The sequence below is a fragment of the Herpailurus yagouaroundi genome, unplaced genomic scaffold (assembly GCF_014898765.1).
Source record: "Herpailurus yagouaroundi ecotype Mexico unplaced genomic scaffold, PumYag 197, whole genome shotgun sequence".
In the NCBI taxonomy this organism is placed as follows: domain Eukaryota; kingdom Metazoa; phylum Chordata; class Mammalia; order Carnivora; family Felidae; genus Herpailurus; species Herpailurus yagouaroundi.
Genome location: NW_024412428.1, coordinates 21,277,017 through 21,294,139, shown reverse-complemented (window position 1 = coordinate 21,294,139; position 17,123 = coordinate 21,277,017). Strand labels below are relative to the sequence as shown.

The window sequence follows — 17,123 nt, the reverse complement described above, 5'->3', positions numbered from 1 at the left end:
GGTGGAGACAGGATCCTGAGGCAGGAAGGCAAGTTACAGAGGGAGACCGGGGTTCTTTTGCCTGACACGCACATGCTTGGCCCTGCTGGTGCAGACATCCCGTCACCACAGCGGCCATCAGACTATGGCATTTGTCTCTCTTCTCTTGACAATTGCCAGTCTCCTTTCTGACACCAGGACGCACGATGCTCTTGTCCAGCTCCAAGTGTATGTTCCCTGCTTAGATCAAAAAGAGTGGACAAGGGGCCAGCAGGTGGTACATGCCGAGAGTCCCAAATCCTTGAAGGCAGATGTGCTCTTAACAAGCCCCAGGAGAGCTCCTCTCATCACCCCACCTTGGATAAGATTTGGGAAGAAGGATAACAAAGCAAAATATCGTTAAGAACCATGCCCAGGTAGCGTTGACCGTAACTCCCTGCTGGTCTCTGCTTGGAAGGAAGGAATGTCACAGACGATTACCCAGCAGGTGAGTTCTGGGATGTTCACTATACAATCCTCTGGCCGGAAGGTGAGGTTGAGAGCCTCAGAGTCCAAGGGCATTTCTGCTGGCCTTCTACCTCATCAGCTTCTGAGACGTTCACCTCACGTGAGCATGGGAATCCCACAGGACGCAAGGTCCCGTAGCACCTTCCTTGGCTTTCTGATGCCCCTCTGTGCATGTTCTCCAGCCCTTCAAGTTTCCGTGTCAACGGGCGGTCCTTGTACTTACATGAGGGATGCTAGCGTGGCAGGGTCCTCCAGGGTCACACAACCTTAGGGAAGCCTCCCAAACCCCTGCTGTTTTTTAGGCATAGGATGTCTTCCTGTTTGAACCTTGCCCATGATTTTGAGGACCCTCAGGTCCCACCTCTGCAGGAAGCTCTGCCTGGATACCTCAGCCCATGTTCACCCCCCTTCCTGAACTCTCATGGTGCTGACCCCCTTCTCAGTGCCTGAAGTGGGGCTGTTTCATGTGTGGGCATGTGGCCTCCAGAAGTATGGTCTAAGTTCCTAGAGATCAGGGGATGCCTTACAGCCTTTGGTCCTCTTGGAAGCCTGTAACGATATTAGGTACTGAGGGCTGCTCATTAAGCATCTGGGTGAGAAATGAATAGCTGACTGAAGCTACTGAACTGGATGAGCTGGCAGGGAGTCCTCAGGCCCTCTGAACTGTCCAGAATGAAATCCCCAAAATGAGAGCTCCAAGAGGTTCATCAGCTCGGGAGCCAAAACGCCAGGACAAACCTGCACGTCAGGCATCCTCTGTAGTACAAACAACAGGAAAAAGTCATCTGTGCTGTTTCTGGAACATGTCATGCTCAGAACCACCTGCATTTTAGTCCTAGCAGGAGAGAGAAGGCTAAGTGAGGGTAGCAGGGTGTGCTAGGAGACCTCAGGAGAGGCCAAGCCCCCGAAGGCAGCCGTTGAGAGCAGCCATGGCGCCCAGAGCCAGTGCCTGAAAGGAGGGTGCCAGGGGGCGCCCATCCTTCCTTCTGCTTCCACCTGTTAACACTGGTGGTGCTGGAGGGAGGGTGGGACTCCATCCTTTCTCAGGGCCTTCCCTGAGGACCATGGGGGAGATAGTCTTGCCTGTCCAGAAGCAAAAGTGACACTAGGTCCAGGAGAGCCCTTACTACTGGGAATTACACTCCCTTTCTTACTGGCAACTGAAAAGTAGGGCAGTCAGTAGTCAGGAGGGGAGCCTCAGCCCTTGCTTCCCCGCCTGAGACAGGCCAGCACCCTCCAGGGCCACAGAAGCGGGAGGCAGGGGGGCAGGTGGAAGGTTTTCCCTCCTGCTCTCCTGCTCAGAGATACACATACATATTCATTATATATATATATATATACACACACACATATGTATATATATATATATATATATATATATATATATACATATATATGTTTTGTTTTGTTTTTAATGGTGCTGTCCTTACCTGAGAGGTGTTTGGCCTGTTCCAATTGCCCCACACCTTTCAGATCCGTCAGCCTCCCACTAGTCCCCAAGAGCGAGTGAAGGAGCAGGAACATGTGCCAGCGGATGTAGCTCTACATGCAGAACAGCAGGTGTCCATTTTCTTATATTGAAATGACTCTGGTCTTTCTCTTTCTGTAACACTGTGTACAGGGAGAACTGTTCTAGTTTGGAGAGCTGCTTACCCATCTGAACGTGAGGCTGAGTTTCTCCCTTTCTGGCTCACTGATTTGGAAGGGTTTTCTCCTTCCTCCCTTGGTCAGAATCCATCCTTTGCCAAGTGAGCTGCAGGCTTTGGTTTTGACTCGGTTCTGTATGTTGTGGTTTTCAGTGGTCCGTCCTCACTGGTCTACGACATGTGCCTCCTACTGCTGAGGTGGGGTAGTTGTGTCCCTCAGTGTGGACCAGGCACCCATGCCCCGCATGTGGGTGATCCAGGACCCTGTCTTTCCTTCTTGTCCTCAAGGATTTAAAACACACATTGACACTTCAAGTGTCCCTGCCCCAACCTCAGGTGGTGTGGTGAGGTCCCCTCACACAAGACTTGCACCTTCCTCAGAACCAAAATGACACAACTCGGCAGAGTGAGTGGAGAATGGGGGTGGGGCACTCCCTTCCAGAAGCCCCAGGCCCAGCCTTCAGACAGATGGAAGTCAAATAGGAATGATGAGCTATGAATGAGCTATGAATGATGAGCGTGTGCCTCTTTCTGCAGAGCCTGGCACAAGATGGGAGAGTCCCTGAATGAACAGGAGGTAGAGAGGCTAACCTAGGCTGCCTGTGAGGGCAAATACAAATTCAAAATAGGAAGCTTAACTGTCCCTGTTGAAAATAAGAGATGTCTCCCTGCATCCCTTTTCTTAGAGCATTTACTTCAGACAATTTGTAAGTTCTTTCCTCCATCTCTTTGAAATGTATGTAAATCCTTTTCAAAAATTTTTATTAATGTTTATTTATTTTTGAGAGCGAGAGAGAGAGCGTGAACAGGGGAGGGTAAAAGAGAGAGGGAGACACAGAATCGAAAGCAGGCTCCAGCTCTGAGCTGTCAGCACAAAGCCCAACACGAGGTTTGAACCCACGAGATCATGACCTGAGCAGATGCTTAACTGACTGAGCCACCCAGGTGCCCCGTGAAATGTATGTAAATCCTTTTAAAAAGCTAAGGCTGTTGCCAGCTTTAGGACTCAGGAATGTCTTTCTCCATGATCTGGGACCAATCCCTTTGAAATGTCATCATCAAGGGAGACGGGGCCTATCTCTCAGTCTCTGTAGGAGGGTAGGAGCCTAACTGGGCAGGTGCCTCCCTTCAAGTTGCAAAACCACCTCCTGTCATAAAGATCTGAGAAGTTTGTTTCTCTTTAGGTTAAAGTCAATTACCTAACAGATGGTGACCCCAATTACCAGGTAAATCTAGGATGAACCTTGAGTGACAAATGGTGCTGTTAAGTCCTCTAACTTGAGGACTGGTTATTATGTCGGTAATAGGTTGTGTGACTGCCTAGCCATCTAAAAGAGTGAGATTCCTTCTTGTCTTTGCAATCTCTAGCCAATTGCCTATGATGCACATCACATTCTGGTTGAACGCTTATTCAGTAAGAAAACTGTTTTCTTAGGGTGCCTGGGTGGCTCAGTTGGTTAAGCATCTGACTTCTCCTCAGGTCATGGTCTTGCGGTCCATGAGTTCCAGCCCCGCATCGGGCTCTGTGCTGACAGTTCAGAGCCTGGAGCCTGCTTCAGATTCTGTGTCTCCCTCTCTCTCTACCCCCTCCACCACTCGCATTCTGTCTGTCTCTCTCTCTCAAAAATAAACATTAAAAAACCTTTTTTAAAAAAAGAAAACTGTTTTATTTCTCTACTACCTTTGTGGAGAAGTTTTCTGGGTTGGCAGGAGATTTGATTTTAATTATATTTCCCCAACAGCTCCCATTGGTTTGGTTCTGTGAACTTCTGGTTGTACCCATGATGAGTACAATCACATTGGTAAGGGGTAATCAACCGGAATGCATGCTAGAAGGTTTCTAGAGGACACTTAATTAGGAACGAGGAACATGAGTTCAGTATGACCCATGGCATTCTCCTCTCACAAGATCATGGAAACCTGTGACTGCCTTCGACTTACTGAGAGAAGGATTTCTTGGTGTGGTGAAGCGTGACCCCTGCATCCCTTTCCCACACGGCTCGTAAAAGCAGCAGCTGAGGAAAAACAAAATAATTTTAGAAAGGAAAAAAAAGGAGTCTTTCATTTTTACCTCATTGTCTTGATTTCCACTCCTCTGACACATTCACCCCCAAGGAAATTTGGCTATGTAGCTACAGAGCATAAGTATTTAAAACTTTTCCATGAAGAAATGGCATTGTTCTGCCTCAGATTTCAAGCTAGGTCCTCATAATGAATCCTTCTCCCTCCCCTGACCCCCCTCCCCCCACCCCTGCCACAATTTGGAGCCTGGAAACATCCATGTGGATATTTTTGCAACCTACTTCAAGCATGAAATCACAAATCTAAACAAATTAATTCTCATAAAAGCATTTCCCATTCTTCAAATAAAAGGAGGCATAATGATTATAAATTATCTCCAGATTATGAACATTGACACTATGTCATTTTGCCATTTTTACCTACCTTTTTGAATTCCACAAACTTCATTAAATGTTAACCTAACCAGGAGGGAAAATATAAAGAATATAAAGAAATGTACATAAAGATTTTCAGGGTTACAAAAATTCTTCCATGAGAGAATCACTACCAAGATGGAGCTACAGCACCTTGCCCACCCCCCTCCACTTCGCTCAAATCGGTATTGTCTAAATGCAGTCAAGTGCGCTGGCTTGGAGTCTGGCCATAAAGTCAGTCAGAACTGACTAGTACACCACCTCTGTGCCTCACCAACTCCGTAACCTGGGGCAGATTTTTTTTAGCCCAATGAAGTTCCAGCTGCCTCATCTACAGAATGGGAATGATAATAGGGGGTACCTCACAAAGTTCTTGTGAGAATTCAGTGTGGTAATGCGTCCATGTAGTCAACTCGCATCTCTTGAGCACCCACTATGTGCAAAACACTGAACTATGTACAAGAGCTACAGGACGAAGGAGACACGTGGTCCCTGGCCTCTAAAAAAAAAATGTAGTCTAGCTTTCGATGTGGGACAACAATGAAGTCATGCTAAAATGCATATGAAACACAGAGTTCTGGGGGCCCAGACTTTTCTTGCAGATCCCTTCTGCCACCCTTAGGATTTTCCAGACCCAGCCTTGTTCTGGAGTAAAGAGGGTGTCACTGCTGGTGAGAGAGTGGCTGGAGGGTGGGGGGAAGGAATGGGACTGAGGTCAAAAGACAGCAAGATAGCTCTTCTGAATTCTGAAACTCTGGACACTTAGCCTCCATCTGCCTTCTTGCTACATCTACTAACATCTCTGTTTCAGTGCTTCTCTTCTGCCCCTTCCTGGCCCAGAGCACGTTCACTATGAGTACTGGAAGCCTACAATTAGTATCTCCTCCATGCACTTTATTTTTTTATTACCTGAGTATAGCTGACACACAATGCTACATTTTTTCAGGTGTACAACATAGTTATTGGACAAGTTTATGCATTATGCTTTGTTCACCACATTTAAATGCACCCTCCTCTTATAAAGGCTAGTAGGTTGAACGCATAGGAATGATTTCAGAAGACTGGAAATTGAATCCCACACTCAATTCCACTTCTCTTTGAAATTCTACGTTTACAGGTTCATCCTTTGGACTTAGTTTTTAAAAGAACATTTACCAGAAGAAGGGCAGCAAGGATAGTTAGTTATCTGCACTTTAATGGGAATGAATTCTCAAGATCTTTGCAGGAGAGGTTTTGCTAAGAAAGCAAAGCTTAAAGTTGAGAACAGTTGAAAAACATAAGAAGTGCTCCCAGAAAGGAAAAAGCTGGAACTTCACAACTTTGCTTGAGGCCATGTGAATGTGGGCCACATGCCTCTCATTGTTCCCACAGCAAGGACCTACTGTGTGCAGAAAGAAGGCCCCCGAGGGAAGGTCTGGGTGTGTGGAACTGCCACCTTCTCACCTTTTCTTACTTAGAAAAGATGGCCCTGAGCCCAGGAGTGGAGAGCTGACTGGTTAGCCTGGGAACACCCCTCTGGAATGGGGAGTGAGCAGGGGATTAACAATCTGGATTCTCCTTCCTCCCACCCTCCCATGCTCTCCATCAGAGGTTGGTCTCCCAGGGTGTAGAGCAGAGTAGACAACGGTGGGGGATGGAAAATGGAAAATAGGGGCGCCTGGGTGGCGCAGTCGGTTAAGCGTCCGACTTCAGCCAGGTCACGATCTCGCGGTCTGTGAGTTCGAGCCCCGCGTCAGGCTCTGGGCTGATGGCTCAGAGCCTGGAGCCTGTTTCCGATTCTGTGCCTCCCTCTCTCTCTGCCCCTCCCCCGTTCATGCTCTGTCTCTCTCTGTCCCCAAAATAAATAAACGTTGAAAAAAAAAAATTAAAAAAAAAAAAAGAAAGAAAATGGAAAATAAGTAGTCCAAGCGCTTTTACTTCTGTCAGTAGAGTGTGCTAAAGTAAAAGAGACAAGTAGCCAGAAGGTAGCGTCATTCTTTAATTGGAAAAGCCACTTTTTCCTCAGTTGTATCCTGCACTTTGAGCAGGGCTTCTCCAAGTGCAGCCAACACCATGACCCAGGCAGAAGAACTGAAGCTCACAGAATTCCATGGGCCTGATCTTAGCTGGGGAGGGAGTTCATTCTTTTAAACCAGCATTCCAAACTCTTCAAGTAAGACATTCACAAAGATCCACCCTTCTACCACTTAGGGATAAGATTAAGTTCTCCAGGGATCAGATGATCCCTAGGAATCAAGAGCTCTGGGCTGTGGGGGTGAGAAGACCGCTGGTTGTTTTTGTTCTGACACAGCCGTGGGTCACAAGGTTCTTACACAAGCTTTGAGGTGGCCTGTCATACCACGAGCCCTTCCTTCCCCTCAGCCAGTGGTGATGACTCAGATTTCAGAAAGGAGTTCAACCAGTAGATTCATCTTGGGGCACTTCTCAGCCATTTTCTAGATTAACATTAAGAGCTAGTTCCAGACCTGATTGAAAAGCCTGGACACTCACTCCCCAGACTCTGCTTGAAACACTCCAGTGAATTCAGCCTAGAATATGATTAATATACTACCTGAAGGGGGTCATTAGCAGGGACAAAGAAAGAAAGCTGTGGAGACTTGTGGTTTAAGGTTTTGAAATACAACATACATGTAACTCTACTATCTGCCCAAACCTCATCAGCAGGAGGGCAAAGGGATTAAAAAAAAAGAAAAAAAAAAGGGCCAAACCCCACAAGGATGAAGAAAATGGAAGGGAGGGTAGCAGGCTTGAGATAGCAATACTATTATGGAAGATGGAAAGTGATCTCATAGACCAGACAAAGTGGAAACCTAAGTTGGCTGGGCTTTGGGGTGTGTGTGTGTAGCTCAAAGGACTTCCTCTGTGCTAAGCTCTAGTCTAAGTGTTGAAGGTATATTAAGTCATATAATCCTCCAACAATGCTAGAATTTGTGTCCTGATTTTGGAGATGAAGCACAGACCCGTTAGATAACTTGCCCAGGTCACACAGCAGAAGCTGCAGAGGTGTGGCCCAGAGACCACGCTCTATAGTCTCACAGTGATGAGCAAGTGATTAGCTGCACCAAACCCCAAGCGATCTCCAGACCTGAAATACCAGGGAGCTTCAAAATGGGGCTGAAGGGGCGCCTGGGTGGCGCAGTCGGTTAAGCGTCCGACTTCAGCCAGGTCACGATCTCGCGGTCCGTGGGTTCCAGCCCCGCGTCGGGCTCTGGGCTGATGGCTCAGAGCCTGGAGCCTGTTTCCGATTCTGTGTCTCCCTCTCTCTCTGCCCCTCCCCCGTTCATGCTCTGTCTTTCTCTGTCCCAAAAATAAATAAACGTTGAAAAAAAAAAATTAAAAAAAAAAAACAAAATGGGGCTGAAAACGGAATTGCTGGGAAGCCCATATGAAAAGACAGACCCTCAGACTCCTTCACTATTTTACTCACGCCAGGCAACTGTCCCTGTGCTCCCTGGTAGGCTGCCGTTGGTTTATTTGCTGGAGGCATTACCCAGTTGAGGATGGTGTGAGACACCTATGAAAACAGGAGAATTCAGTGAAAGATTGTGAATTGACTGGTGAGACTGCGCAGATCCCTTCCCCATTTAATTCCCGTGTGCTGGCAGTGAGGTTTACACACCCCAGGCAGGGACTGGGGGCTCTGTAGGAGTTCTAGACAGAACTAGAGAGAAGGAACATGACATTGACATTTGTAGGTCCTCTGATGAAACAGTGGGCTCACCAAATGATGGGCCCAGGGTTCGCACAAGCTTCTAGCAGCTCTTTGGTATCTTCTTCTTTTTTTTCCACCTCCATTTTTACTATGGAAAAAGGTGAACAAATTCCAAATATAATGAACCCCCATATACCTACCTCTTAAGTTCTACAATAGTTAGCATCTTAACAAATTTGCTTTATCTTTATTTATTTATTTTTTAATAAATGTTTATTCATGTTTGAGAGAGAGAGAGCATGAGCAGTGGATGGGGCAGAGACAGACAGGGAGAGAGAGAATCCCAAGCAGTCTCCGCGATGCCAGTGCAGAGCCCGATGCAGGGCTTGAACTCATGAACCATGAGATCATGACCTGAGCTGAAGTCAGACACTTAAGTGACTGAGCCACCCAAGCGCCCCTTTGGTTTATCTGTATCTTTTTTTTTTTTTTAACATTTATTTATTTTTGAGACAGAGAGAGACAGAGCATGAACGGGGGAGGGGCAGAGAGAGAGGGAGACACAGAATCGGAAGCAGGCTCCAGGCTCTGGGCCATCAGCCCAGAGCCTGACGCAGGGCTCGAACTCACAGACTGCAAGATCGTGACCTGAGCTGAAGTTGGACGCTCAACCGACTGAGCCACCCAGGCACCCCGGTTTATCTGTATCTTTAGGTAGAAGTGTGTACATACGTTGTTTCTCTGAACCATTTGAAAATGAGCTGCAGACATTATGATATTTCACCCCTGCATATTTCAGTATAAGGACATCATCATACATAATTAAAATCCACACATAATCCATGGTCAGGCTTAAGAAAATTTAAAATAATTCCCTAATATATTCTAATATTCAATCCATATTCAAATTTCCCCCATTGTTCCTAGAATGTCATTGCATTTGGTTATTATGTCTCTTTATTCTCCTTCCTAGAACAGTCCTCTTCCTTTTATTTGCCCCACAGTGTTATCTTTTTTGAAGGGACCAGGCCACTTAACTGAAGGAGGGTCCTGATTGTTTCCTTGTGGTATCATTTAACTTGTCCCTGTATCTCTTGTAAATCCTGTCAACTGGAATTTATATCTAAAGGCATGAATACATTCAGATAAGGTGTTTTTGGCAAGTCCTATAGGTGAAGCTTTCTACCTCATATTGCATCCCATCAGGAGATAACATCTGCATATCTTACTAGTGGTGAAGCTAAGTTTGGTGAAGGCAGGTACTGCTAGATCTGTCCACTGTAAAGCCACACTTTGCCCTTCAAGAGGGCCATGGATAATGCCTGGCACAGTGTGGATGTCCTGGGCAAGGCATTACTCAAATGAAAACAGACAATAAAGGTTGACAGAACTTGTGACAAAGAGCCTCTAACATGAAAGAGAGAGACAAAACAAAAGTAACTCAGGAAAAAGAGATCATTGCAGGAAACAAAAGAAAACTTCCCACAAACAATAAAAATCCTTAGAAATAGTCGGGGCACCTGGGTGGCTCAGTTGGTTAAGTGACTGACTCTTGATTTCAGCTCAGTTCATGATCTTACAGTTCATGAGATTGAGCCCTGTGTAAGGCTCCACACTGACAGTGCGGAGCCTGTTTGGGATTCTCTCTCTCCCTCTTCCTCTGTCCCTCCCCCGATCACACTCTCTCTTTCTCTCTCTCTTAAAAATAAGATGAACTTAAAAATATGTATGTCCTTGGAAATAAGAATAGATATCACACCCATGAGGCAAATTGCTATAAAAAATATTTAGATAACAAGAAAGAGTCCTTGGAATCTACATGGAAAAATCTAACACAAAGTTGGGAGATGAACTAGAAATAAAAATCCCCTGAAAAATAGAATAAAATATAAGGGATATAGAACAGGAAATTAAAACATAAGAACACTAGAGAACTAGTCCAAAAGTTTGGCATCAGAATAATGGGTATGCCAGAAATACAAAAAAGTAAAGGGGGATGAATTATCAGAAATATAAAACATGAACATTTCCCAGAACATATGAATTTCTACCTTGAAAGGGTCTATAGAGGGCCTAATACAATACATTTTATAAAGATAAATACAAAAACTTAATACTGGGAAATTTCAGAACATCCTAAAAGAGAAAAACAGGTCACATACAATAGATCAAGAATCAGAATCGTGTTAAACTTCTTTTTAAAAAAATTTTTTTAATGCTTATTTTTTTAATTTTTTTGTGTTTATTTCTGAGACAGAGAGAGAAAAAGAGAGCATGAGTGGGGGAAGGGCAGAGAGAGAGGGAGACAGAATTAGAAGCAGGCTCCAGGCTCTGAGCTGTCAGCACAGAGCCTGACACAGGGCTTGAACTCACATGAGATCATGACTTGAGCTGAAGTCAGTCGCTCAACTGACTGAGCCACCCAGGTGCCCAATGCTTATTTTTTTTTGAGAGAGAGAGAGAGAGAGAGACATAGTGAGAGTGGGGGAGGGGTAGAGACAGAGGGAGACACAGAATCCGGAGCAGGCTCCAGGTTCCGAGCTGTCAGCACAGGGCCCGACTTGGGGATTGAACCCACAAACCATGAGATCATGACCTAAGCCGGAGTCAGATGCTTAACCAACTGAGCCACCCCAGTGCCCCAGAATGGCATTAAACTTCTTTTTTTTTTTTTTTAATTTTTTTTTCAACGTTTATTTATTTTTGGGACAGAGAGAGACAGAGTATGAACGGGCGAGGGGCAGAGAGAGAGGGAGACACAGAATCGGAAACAGGCTCCAGGCTCTGAGCCATCAGCCCAGAGCCCGACGCGGGGCTCGAACTCATGGACCGCGAGATCGTGACCTGGCTGAAGTCGGACGCTTAACCGACTGCGCCACCCAGGCGCCCCGTATTAAACTTCTTAATAACTATACTGAAATCTTAAAGGATAATGGAGCAAGGCCTTCAAAGTTCTGAGAGCAATTAAATTAATTAATTAATTAAAATGTGTATTTATTCATTTTGAGAGAGAGAGATAGGGAGAGGGGCAGAGAAAGGGGAGAGAGTCAGATGCTTAACTGACTAAGCCACTCAGGCACCTAAGAGCAATTTTAGCAATGAAACTGGACTATACCCCCTAGAATAAAATAAATATCTGTGAATCCATGCTGATGTGAAGAATAAATGGATGACTAAATAAATGTAAGAGAAGCGACAGCTCTACCTTACAAAAATTCCATTAACAAATGTAAAAGGAGGAAAACAGAAAATTACCATTAAGAACATTACAGTAATAATTGTTGTAGGCAAGATTCACCAATTGAGGCTAAAATTAGTGGGTGAAAGTTTGAAGATAAACAGGATATCTGCATAGTTTTAAAGTATATTCACCAGAGGTTCCTCAAAAAATTAAAAATAGAACCACCATATGATCCAGTAATCACATTATCGAGTATTTACTCAAAGAATATGAAAACACTAATTTGAAAGGATATATGCACCCCTATGTTTATCACAGCATTGTTTACAATAGCCAAATTAATGGAAGCAGTCCAAGTGTTCATCAATAGATGAATGGATAAAGAAGAGGTGGTGGAATATCATTCAGAGAAATGAATGAAATCTTGCCATTTGCAACAACATGGAAGGAGCTAGAGAGTACAATGCTAAGTGAAATAAGTCAGAGAAAGACAAATACCATATAATTTCACTCATATGTGGAATTTAAGAAACAAATGAACAAAAGGTAAAAAAGAGAGATAAACCAAAAAAACAGACCCTTAACTATAAAGAGCAGACAGATGGTTACAAGGTGGGGGAGGGGGATGGATGAAAGAGGTGATGTGGATTAAGAAGTGCACTTGTGATGAGCACCGGGTGCTGTAACGAAATGCTGAATCACTATATTGTACACCTGAAACTAACGTAGCATTGTATGTTAACTATAATGAAATTAAAGTAATAATAATAAAAACTATGCCCACCACTATATTTATTAATTATGAAAAGAAAAATCTCCACTTACAGTGGAGAAAACTGGCCCAAACTATATAGCCAAGTGGTCAATATTAACATCGTCAGTAATAAGTTATACCACCTTCACACACCCCTGATTGGATGCACTAAGAAGGGCATTCTTGCAAAAAAATTTCTTGCCAAAATTCTGTCACCTCAGTCTAATTATGAGAAATCAGAAAAATATAAATTGTGGGATGTTCTACCAAATAACTGACCACTATTCTTCAAAACTGTTAAGATCATGAAAGACAAAGTAAAACTAAGGAACTGTTCCAGATTGGAAGAGACTAAGTAGACTCCACAACTAGATGTAATGTGGGATCCTAGAATGGACCCTAGAAAAATAAAATGACATTATTGGGAAAACTGATGAAATCCATAGTCTGTAACTCACTTAATACTAGTGTATCCAAATTAATGTCTTCGTTTTTATCATTGTACCATGGCTATGTTAGATGTTAGCATGGGGGGAAGCTCAGTAAAGGCATTACATAGAATGCTAATGTTTTTGCAACATTTCTGAAAGTCTAAAATTAAATTCAAAATAAAAAGTAAGAAAAGAGACATTCTGAGGGAAAATTATTGCCAACCTAGAATGTTATACCTAAGCAAACTATCAATCAATCATGCAGATGGAATAATGACATTTTCAGACAAGTAAGGTCTCATGAACCTTTTCTCAGGAGGCTATGAGTAGTTGTGCTCCCTCAAGAGGATAGACCAAAATGAAGACACAGGATGCAGGTAGCATGGAATTCAACACTAGAGGGTAGCAAAGGAGTTTCCAGAACAACAGCTATGCAGAGGTGTCCATAGCAACCTGTATAGCTGGAAGCAAGAGAACGAATGGTTCCCAGCAGGCTGTCTCAAGCCATCAGACAAAAGAAACTAACAGTTGACCTTATGCTTGATTGTATCAGTGAAGTTTTCAGTATTGACAGTTTAGGTTGTCTTATTGATAAGTATGTGGAAAACCAAGCAAACAAATATGCAAAGAAGGGCAATTATCAAAAGGTTGCACTGAGAAGAAATGTACCCATAGTATATTAAATGGCCCAGTTGTAAACAATTTTCTTTTTCATATTCACAACAATGTGCATACCAACTATTCATTTAACCAAACTATCTATATTGGGAATACGGGGGAAGGGATATATGTGTGGGGGTGGAAATGGGGGACAGTGCAAGAGTGTTAAATTCTTATCTTCCAAGGTAAGAAAAAAATAGGTTGTGTCTAAAGTTGAAAAATCAAGAAACAGCAACAGAAACATGGGGGAAGAAAGCAGGGAAAACATCAGAACACACAGCTAAAACAGTTGTTGTCTTGGGTAAGGCAGATCCTCACCTGGCTGCTCCAGGGGCTCTCACTCCCTCAGTGCTTTCGTTGGTGCACATTTGTCAGAACATAAAGGTTCACCACCCTTAGCCATGGAAGAGTTACTTGGTCGCCATGTTGCCCTTCTGCTGCCTGCTCCCTCTACACTCCTTGGGAACACTCTGGGTGGCGTCCTGGTTCTCTGGCTCAGGGAGCCTGTGAGCATCTTGAAGAGCTTCCCAGGAGAGAACTGTTGTGAAAAACAATCACTAGACAGTGAAGATGTGAAGACGCAGGAGAATCCTCTCTCCTCACCTGTTGCCCTAGGATGGCTCAGCTACTAGGCAGACAGGAATGTAGCAGAAAGCCAGGGCTGAATGGAATTAGGACTGGGAAGATGGGCCAACCGGGGCTGTTCCCCCCACCCACACACACATTTTTTTTTCCTTTCAGACTTACCTTCAAGAGTTTCCCAGGACTTCTGGGTTCCCTGGAGCATCTCTGCAACAAAATGCTGCTGTAGCAATGGTCAGAAGAAACCCTTTACCCCTTTCCTATGTACCACAGGTGAGCATGGTGGTACTATCGGCCCCAGTTCTTCACTCCTTTCTCCACCCACTCCCTTACTATAGCCTCATCATGGATGGAGTGTCCTTTCGCGGGGACTTTGAGCTTGGCCATGTGACTTTCTTTGGCCAATGGCTGGTAGTAGACGTGATACAGCAGGGATGGAAGTGTTTTGCACACTGGGACTTCTCTCTTCTGCTTCTGCTGGCACCATCAGAAGAACAAGCTTTGGTTAGTCTGCTAAGGAGGACAGGATGAGAGACATGTAGAGCAAAGCCACCAACGTGGTCCAGAGACCTGATGTGAGAGGCAGAGCCACTCAGCCATTGCAGCCGGAGCAGAGTTGACCAGCTGAGCCCAATTCAGATCAGCCAAATCCCAGACAACACACAGAGCTCTGAAGACAAATGCTTATTGTTGCATTGAACTGAGGAGACTTTTGTGGGTTTTTTTTTTTTTTTTTTACCCCCTTGGCGCTAGCTGACTAACACAGGCACTGAACTGTTTTATATCAAGATTTCACAAGCTTATAAAATAATGCTCAGGGATGGTATTCCAAGTATGAGTCAGGAAAACAGCTTAAATAATTTATGAGCTAAGGAAAGGAGTTATAGCTTCAGAAAGGTGTGGCAGATGGTAAAGATATCCTACCTTACTTAAGCGTATGCTTTACCCTTTAAACCCAAGAGAGTCCAACATAAATGCAGTCATGTCAAGGGAATATGCCCCCCTGGATGTAGAGGGGGAGAGCACAGTGACATTGGCTACTTCTCAGTTTTAAGTTGTGTGAAATTGCACTTTAAAATTCTGACATTCCTTGGTCTTCCAATTTCACATGTTCTTGGGGTGTCCCTGGCCATAAAACTCTTTCCCATCCTGGCGATGTTTTGTTGATCCAGCGTGAACGCAAGGATTAGATGGTGTGCTGAGAGCAAGTTTTAGAAAGAGGCGAAGAGCAGGCAATGGAATTCAGAGGCCAGAGATCCTGGGATGGACTCAAAGCAGAGGCTCCAGTATGATGATCACAAAGCAGAGAGGAAGAAACCATTATGAAGCAGAGGGGGAAATGCACCTTGGTTGGACAGGACCCGCTGGGACCTAATCACACCCAGGCCCATAACAAGCATCCCCATCCAGGCAGCAGTGTTGGCTCTTGGACCAGGGCTGACAGGTGGGAGAGACTGGGTGGTGAGAATCCTGTGTGGGACTATGGACAGGAAGAAAACCAGAGAGGAAGGACAGGTATATTTGAGGGCTGTGGTCTACAACTGGTTTGGATTTAAGAAAAAACAAAAATGGAGTAAGACATTTTCAGACTGCCAGCCAGGATAGCCAGGGCTAAAGTCTTCCAAATCAGGAATGAAGCTGTATGAGACCTGTTCACCTAATAAAAGGTTCCTGCCAGGCCCAGGGCATTCCAAGCAGAAGTCAGGGAGCACAGGATAAGGAACCAGAAGGGAAGAAAGCAGGAAAAACAAGCAGATCACTCTCCAATGGGATCCCAGCTCGAAGGTGAACTGCACCCTCTGGGTATCGATCTGAGTGGACAGTGAAGATGGGAAGACACAGGAGAATCCTCTCTCCTCTCCTGTTGCCCTAGGATGGCTATTAGGCAAACAGGAACGTGGCAGAGTGCCAGGGCTGAGTGGGATTAGGACTGGGGAGATGGGCCAACCGGGGCTGGCTCATGATGGGATGAGCTCAGGTCCACTTTGGGGAGGGATCGGTATCCTAGGAGATGCATCTGGGGTGGAATGCGGCCATGAGTCAAGGCAGCTGACAGCTCTCAGGAGGTAGCTATGCTTCCCAAAGTGGGTTCTGTGGAGCTCTAATCTGAAGGACAGGAAGTGCTGTTGACTTGAAAAGAGGCCTCCATGGTCCAACAAACTTGGGAAATCCTGGGTTCGATGAAATTAAACAGGTTTTTCCACTAGAGGACATCTCAGAGCTCTTATTATGATGATGGGAATTACCAATCTTAGAGACTGATCACAACCATGGAACTCTTTCTACACAGAATATGACATTGAACTAGTGAGTTATGGACAACAACCACTTTCAGCATGGGGGCCGGGAAGGAACCGGGGGCCAGTACTCACAGGGAAAGGACCTTATTCCTTATATGTCGGCACCAACACCACCACTGACCGCCAAGGTCCTCTTCACTGGCTAGGTCTACTTAGGCTTTCAGGGTCAACAGGCAAATGAGCTGAGGCTCGAGACAGATTCTGCCCACCCCCCAGGGAAATGGCTCACTAAACAAAGAAAAGCAGGGAGTGATCCAGTGAAAAGGTATGTAGGCACCCAGCCGGGAGGCTGGAACCCAGTGGGCCCACAGATCCATGGTGTGAAACACCAGGATCACACTGACAGCAGCCCCTCCCCATCAGCTGGAGACCTCGAGGCTCACGGAGGCATGCCTGGGCTCCAGAGATGCTGGGGCAGCCGTGGAGAGGACAAGCCCAGGGGGTCCAGCTCAGCTGCTCCAGGTAAAACGCAGGAGAGCACGACTTGGATCGACTTGGATCGTAGCTCTCGCCCACTCCCTCACTGCAGAAAGCTCGGTCACTTCATTGTTCCCGTCTCTCCAGGTCTCTCATGGTGCTGATACCATTCTATCCAAGTGCTGGTGAAAACACCCTCTTCCCTGAAGCGCACACAGAATGTTGCCTTGGAAAGGAAACAGATGCCAAGGACAAGGCATCACAAAAGCATTTGCAGCACCAAATAGTTGTACCAGGGAACTCAAATCCAGGTTCGGAGGGTCCGATTGACAAAGCATCTGGGCACACAGCCTTTTCCATTTTTACCTTTTTTTCTCTCTCTGATGTGCCTGCTTGGAAGCCCCAGATTTGAGCACTTGGTGAGTTTAATAGTTGGTTCGGAGATTGTCTCTCGTGTGAGGGCAGCGGCAGTGTCATATATTTAGGGCCTGGCCCTGGACACATACAAAGCCAAATAAATGTGTGAGAATTTTTTTTTTTTTTTTGAGAGAGAGGGTGCAACTGAGTGAGGGGGGAGTG

At 45.3% G+C, this 17,123-nt stretch overlaps 1 protein-coding gene across 3 annotated transcripts in view; it reads right to left on the bottom strand.

Annotated features, from left to right (window-relative positions):
- Window positions 1-17,123, bottom strand: part of RCBTB1 (RCC1 and BTB domain containing protein 1) — a 103,065-nt gene extending 85,942 nt beyond the window's left edge. The window contains exons 1-5 of one of the 3 annotated variants that reach the window (XM_040448364.1): window positions 13,993-17,123; window positions 13,564-13,783; window positions 7,995-8,081; window positions 4,578-4,612; window positions 4,074-4,147 (exon numbers count right to left, since the gene is read on the bottom strand). The gene's annotated coding sequence lies outside the window, so the exon portion shown is untranslated. The remainder of the gene's footprint in view (window positions 1-4,073; window positions 4,148-4,577; window positions 4,613-7,994; window positions 8,082-13,563; window positions 13,784-13,992) is intronic. The other 2 variants (XM_040448365.1, XM_040448366.1) reach the window with 2 other exon arrangements.